Here is a 7,463-nt window from a genome sequence, read left to right as displayed (position 1 = left end):
TCAGGTTCAGGATAACAACACTTGCTTCCATCATTCCATGTCTCCAAGCTCAAGACAGGTTTGTGGCGCTGGCTCTTGACTTTCAGGATGCATACTTCCACATAGCCATCCACCTGGCCCACAGGAAGTACCTAAAATTCACAGTGTGGCCCAACCACTATAGAGCTCTATCATTCAGACTTTCAGCAGTACTCAGTGTATTCATGAAATGATGGCAATAGTGTCAATGTGTTTAAGAAGACAGGGAATCCACATCTACCCATACCTGGACACACCTGGCTGATTAGGGAGGGTCCCAACAGGAGACTGCAAGAGCCTTGCAATACATCCTTTCCCTGTTTTCTCGATTAGGACTCCTGGTGTACTATGAGAAGGGGTGCCATTCTTGGTCCCTTCCCTGATGATAACTCTTACCATGAACGTTTGAAGGACAGATTGGGGTGCCCACCTGAACTATCAACAGATGCAAAGACATGTCTCAGGACAACCTGGAACCTCAAATGACAGTCTTAGCTCCAGGATGTTCATACTGGGCTGCATAATATTCCTGCCAGTTCTATGTAACTTCACAGTGCAAATCCTGATGGACACGCATCTGCAATGCGCTCTGTAAACAAGCAAGGAGCTGCTCAATCATCCCTTCTTTGCCATCAAGCTGTAGATATGCGGTTATCAACCGGGGGTAGCCCCACTAGCTCTACATGTTCCATGGTTACCAACAACCTAGCAAACTTCTTGAGTAGACAATGATGACCAACCACAAGTGTCACTGCAGAAATCGATCTTCGACCCAATATTCTGTCATTGGGGACCTCCATCATAGACTTATTTATCACAGAGGTCAACACCAAGTGTGTTTGTACTTCTGCTCCAGAGGACACATGAGCCTGGGCTCCCTATCAGACATCCTTCTCCTTCGATAATCTCAAGGATCCCTTTCCCTCCAAGTCCCCAGATCCCCAGGATAATATCCAAGATCAGACAAGACAAGGCCTTAGTCATCATGATAGTCCCATACTGGCCAAGTCAGTTTTGGCTTGTTAGAGTGTTATAGATATGCAGGTGGCCTTCCACTCATCTCTAACCTTGTCCAGACATAATTTCTCAGAATCAAGATAAGATACCACACCTAGGCCTACAGTCGTTGTACCTGATGTCAGCTGGTTCAGCTCCCTACAGGTTAAGGAGATTCTTACACAAATCAGGAGTTCTTCCACCGGGAAGATTAGTTCTCAAAATGGAAGGGAGTCTCCATATGGTCAACTCAAATAAGGTTGACCCAATGGAGGCTCTGATACTGAAGATCCAGGAGTACATCCTGCTCCTTAAACGCACAGGGTTAGCACAACTGTCTCAAGGTTCACTTTGCTGCATATCTGCATGTCACACTCTGGTACAGTCATACTCAGTATTCTCATGCCCTATGTTATCAAAATTCCTCAAGGGCCTTCTTCACGCTTGCCCTCCAGTCAGAGACCCAACTCCCACATGGGACCTGAACATCGTCCTCCTGAAGCGTAAGGAGACACTGTTTTATCCACTGTCAGAGCGCTTAATACACCACCTTTCCATCAAAATGGTCTTTCTCATGGCCATTACCTCAGCATGGAGAGTGAGTTTGAACTCCAAGCCTTTATGACTGGACCACCTTTACATATCCTTCCATAGGGACAAGGTGTAATCACACTCCAAGTTCATTTCTAAGGTAGTCTCAGAATTCCACTTAAACCAATCAGTTACTTTAGCAGTCTTTTCCCTGAAGCCACACTCAACGTTAGGAGAGCAAAAACTGCATATTTTGGACATCGCCAGAGCTTTGCCCTTATTACCTCATGTGACATATGGTCAGAAAATGTTAAACAGCCTGCAAAATAAATAACCCACAAAAGACATGTGAGGAGATAATGTTTGTGTTTTTGTGTATTTACATATATATGAGTAGGGTCAAGGATGTAATCAACAGTCCCTGTCTATGCTGTATTCTGATAGTTCAGAGATCAAAAGAACATCCTAGCATTTAAATGAATTGTAAACATGGGATATCTTTGTATTCATCTCTCTTTGAAATGTACTGTGAATGGTGGAGGAACAAGCAAATTGCCTCATGTTAATTCATATAGCTAAGTACCAGTGATGGACCTCTTTCAAAGTCATCCTAATTACCTTTTGTTCCCTGAGGAAGTCCCAACTTGTCAAAGAGGACAATGAAATTGTATAAAAGATCCTTGGGTCCTGATTCTGTCATCTCACATCTGCTTAAGCTTCATCAGAGAAGTTTGAGTCGCAAGATTCTTCATATTTGACTTAGGTATCTGGATGGAGGCCTGAGGCTGGATCATTTTAAGGGAACTGTGTTTGGACTTCTGAGTAACCAGTAAGGTAATTAAGATGCTTTCAGGCTGTCTCCCCACTTCCTTGTGTACATTGAGAGGCCAAAGTTTCTCATTGTAGCAACTCTCTAAGTGGATCACACTCTGTGTTTCCACCTGCTGTCAAATAGCTGGTGAGCCTCTTCCTCTGAATGTCAAGGCCCTCTCAACAGGGACAGGAGCTGCATTCTCTCCTGCTTCAGAAACATGCCAGTCTCTGAGATCTGCAGGGCAGCTACATGAAGCATGACCTTTGGTAAACATTATGCACTTGACATGGCAGCAAGATCAAATGCCAAATTAGGCAGTGTAGTACTTCAGTCACTGTTTGTTTGATACAGGTGAAACTCCTCATGCCTGCCATCCAAAGAAGATACTGTTTGCTGGTCCCCTACAGTGCGATCTACACTGACATATATACTCAAAGAAGAACAAATAATTAGTGTGGCTCTTTGAGGTGCTGTAGTCAGTGTTGACTCCATGATCCACCTTCTGTCCCTGTTTTTGGAGACCTCAGCAACATGGGCTTTGAACTGCAAGGAACCTGAGGGAGGGTCGTGGCTGCCCCATCCTTTGTGCTCTCACATGGAGGAGGCAGAGAGTGGATGTGCAGCCCCAAACGACACTACTATTAAAGAACCTCCAGCCTTGCACTCATGAGGTGCATGTACACTTACAGTGGTATCCACACCTATTACATCTCAAAGAACCACACTCTCTGTAAGGTAAGTAACACTCAAGTGTTACGCTTAAGGCAATGGAGTTAATCCACATTTACACTGCTATGAAATCAGACTCAGGCACTCGTAGAACAATAAGTTTTAGACTACGCCGGGAGAATAGGATTTGCCTGTCTGCAAAGCCTCACATGGAATTCTTTTCAGACATCTTTTGCTGCTGTTTTCTTTTGCTGTATTAAATTTGAAGTACTTTCTGTCTCAATCTCTTCTGTTCATAAAGCCTGAATATGGATCTATTAGGACCTTAGCAAACTTCAGAAGGAACAGACACTGCACTGAGATGAGAATATAATGTTGTGTACAGGAACTGGTCATCAGAGACAAGTGAAACAGCACTATTCTAAGCTTTGCATACACAATCACCATAACTCACTGTTACAAAAGAAACAGTTGCTGAAAAATGACTGTGTTGTGTTTTCAGCTCTGGCCTATGGGGCACTCATAGGTACACATCTGACTCTAAAAACTCTCAACTGTCCTTTCCCTCAGAACCTATGCTTCTTGGCTATGCTTCTTGGCAATGCTTCACATTGCAAGGTGAATGTTGCAGAGGGCCTTACCCAATCTGGCTTTGAGCCCTGCCACTGCCTCAGTTTCTTCCCCTTGAGCTCCTCAGTTACTGCACTTAGGCTCTCATTTGTCAAACAGTACCCCTTGTGGTCTGGTTTATTAACACATCACAGTTCAATGTAAATTTAAATAAAAAACAGACTTTTTTCAGCACAACAGTTCTTAAAGCCCCTTGCTGGAGTCAATGGTTCCTGAGCCCTGCTCTACACTAGGAGTTGAAGTCAAATTTAGCAGCGTTAAATCGATTTAACCCTGCACCCGTCCACACGACGAAGCCCCTTTTTTCGACTTAAAGGGCTCTTAAAATCAATTTCCTTACTCCACCCCCGACAAGGGGATTAGCGCTGAAATTGGCCTTGCTGGGTCGAATTTGGGGTACTGTGGACACAATTAGACGGTATTGGCCTCCGTGAGCTATTCCAGAGTGCTCCATTGTGACCGCTCTGGACAGCACTCTCAGATGCACTGGCCAGGTAGACAGGAAAAGGCCTGCAAACTTTTGAATTTCAATTTCCTGTTTGGCCAGCGTGGCAAGCTGCAGGTGACCATGCAGAGGTAATCAGCAGAGGTGACCATGATGCAGTCACAGAATCGCAAAAGAGCTCCAGCATGGACTGAATGAGAGGTCTGGGATCTGATCGCTGTATGGGGAGAGGAATCCGTGCTATCAGAACTCTGTTCCAGTTTTCGAAATGCCAAAACATTTGTCAAAATCTCCCAGGACATGAAGGACAGAGGCCATAACAGGGACCCGAAGCAGTGCCGTGTGAAACTTAAGGAGCTGAGGCAAGCCTACCAGAGAGGTGAACTGCCACTCCAGGTCAGAGCCCAAAACATGCCACTTCTATGATGAGCTGCATGCCATTTTAGGGGGTTCAGCCACCACTACCCCAGCCTTGTTGTTTGAGTCCTTCAATGGAGATGGAGGCAACACGGAAGCAGGTTTTGGGGACGAGGAAGATAGCTCACAGCAAGCAAGCAGAGAAACCGGTTTTCCCGACAGTCAGGAACTGTTTCTCACCCTGGACCTGGAGCCAGTACCCCCTGAACCCACCCAAGGCTGCCTCCCGGACCCGCCAGGCAGAGAAGGGACCTCTGGTGGGTGTACCTTTTTAAAATACTATACATGGTTTAAAAGCAAGCATGTTTAATGATTAATTTGCCCTGGCATTTGCAGCTCTCCTGGATGTACTCCCAAAGCCTTTGCAAAAGGTTTCTGGGGAGGGCAGCCTTATTCCATCCACCATGGTAGGACACTTTACCAGTCCAGGCCAGTAGCACGTACTCGGGAATCACTGTAGAACAAAACATTGCAGTGTATGTTTGCTGGCGTTCAAACAACATCCGTTCTTTATCTCTCTGTGTTATCCTCAGCAGAGTGATATCATTCATGGTCACCTGGTTGAAATAGGGTGCTTTTCTTAAGGGGGCATTCAGAGGTGCCTGTTCCTGCTGGGCTGTTTGCCTGTAGCTTAACAGAAATGTTCCCCGCTGCTAGCCACGGGATGGGGGGAGGGGGTAGCTACGTGCTGGGGGAGGCAAAATGCAACCTTGGAATGAAAGCACATGTGCTATGTATGTAATGTTAACAGCAAGGTTTACTGTGAAAGAGAGTACCCATTGTTCTATAAAATGTGTCTTTTTAAATACCACTGTCCCTTTTTTTCTCCACCAGCTGCATGTGTTTCAAGAATCACAGGATCTTCTCCTTCCCAGAGACTAGCGAAGATCAGAAGGCGAAAAAAATGCACTTGCAATGAAATGTTCTCTGAGCTCATGCTGTCCTCCCACACTGACAGAGCACAGATGAATGCGTGGAGGCAGACAATGTCAGAGTGCAGGAAAGCACAAAATGACCGGGAGGAGAGGTGGCAGGCTGAAGAGAGTAAGTGGCGGGCTGAAGAGAGGGCTGAAGCTGAAAGGTGGTGGCAGCGTGATGAGAGGAGGCAGGACTCAATGCTGAGGCTGTTGGAGGATCAAAGTAATATGCTGCAGCGTATGGTTGAGCTGCAGGAAGGGTAGCAGGAGCACAGACCAACAGCCCTCCTCCCCAAGTTCCATAGCCTCCTTACCCAGATGCCCAAGAATGCGGTGGGGGGGGGGGCCTCCGGCCACCAGCCACTCCACCCCAGAGGATTGCCCAAGCAACAGAAGACTGGCATTCAATAAGTTTTAAACTTTTAAAGTGCTGTGTGGCCTTGTCCTTCCCTCCTCCATCACCCCTCCTGGTGCTTCTCTCATCCACCACCTCTCCTGGGCTACCTTGGTAGTTATCCCCCTATTTGTGTGATAAATTAATAAAGAATGCATGAATGTGAAGCAACAATGACTTTATTGCCTCTGCAAGTGGTGATCAAAGGGAGGAGGGGAGGGTGGTTAACTTAGAGGGAAGCAGAGTGAACCAAGGGGCAGGGGGTTTCATCAAGGAGAAACAAACAGAACTTTCACACCGTAGCCTGGCCAGTCATGAAACTGGTTTTCAAAGCCTCTCTGATGCGCACTGTGCCCTCCTGTGCTCTTCTAACTGCTCTGGTGTCTGGCTGTGCGTAACCAGCAGCCAGGTGATTTGCCTCAACCTCCCACCCTGCCATAAACATTTCCCCCTTACTCTCACAGATATTGTGGAGCACACAGCAAACAGTAATAACAGTGGGAATATTGGTTTCACTGAGGTCTAACCGAGTCAGTAAACTGCGCCAGTGCGCTTTTAAACGTCCAAATGCACATCCTACCACCATTCTGCACTTGCTCAGCCTATAGTTGAACAGCTCCTGACTACTGTCCAGGCTGCCTGTGTATAGCTTCATGAGCCATGGCATTAAGGGGTAGGCTGGGTCCCCAAGGATAACTATAGGCATTTCAACATCCCCAAAGGTTATTTTCTGGTCTGGGAATAAAGTCCCTTCCTGCAGCTTTTGAAACAGACCAGAGTTCCTGAAGATGCAAGCATCATGTACCTTTCCTGGCCATCCTACGTTGATGTTGGTGAAACATCCCTTGTGATCCACCAGTGCTTGCAGCACTATTGAAAAGTAGCCCTTGTGGTTTATGTACTCGGCGGCTTGGTGCTCTGGTGCCAAGATAGGGATATGGGTTCCGTCTATGGCCCCACCACAGTTAGGGAATCCCATTGCAGCAAAGCCATCCACTATGATCTGCACATTTCCAGGGTCACTACCCTTGATATCAGCAGATCTTTGATTGTGTTGGCTACTTGCATCACAGCAGCCCCCACAGTAGATTTGCCCACTCCAAATTGATTCCTGACTGACCGGTAGATGTCTGGCGTTGCAAGCTTCCACTGAGCTATTGCCACTCACTTCTCAACTGTGAGAGCTGCTCTCATCTTGGTATTCTTGCGCCTCAGGGCAGGGGAAAGCAAGTCACAAAGTTCCATGAAAGTGCCCTTACGCATGTGAAAGTTTCGCAGCCACTGGGAATCGTCCCAGACCCGCAACACTATGCGGTCCCACCAGTATGTGCTTGTTTCCCAAGCCCAGAATCGGCATTCCACCACATGAACCTGCCCCATTAGCACCATGACGCCCACATTGCCAGGGCCCGTGCTTTGAGAGAAGTCTGTGTCCATGTCCTCATCACTCTCGTCACCATGCTGACGTCGCCTACTCCCCCGGTTTCGCTTTGCCAGGTTCTGGTGCTGCGTATACTGCTGGATAATGCGTGTGGTGTTTAATGTGCTCCTAATTGCCAAAGTGATCTGAGCGGGCTTCATGCTTGCTGTGGTATGGTGTCTGCACAGAGAAAAGGCGCGGAACGATAGTCT

This window comes from Lepidochelys kempii, chromosome 7 (assembly GCF_965140265.1).
Source record: "Lepidochelys kempii isolate rLepKem1 chromosome 7, rLepKem1.hap2, whole genome shotgun sequence".
NCBI lineage: Eukaryota > Metazoa > Chordata > Testudines > Cheloniidae > Lepidochelys > Lepidochelys kempii.
This window is presented reverse-complemented; position numbering follows the sequence as displayed.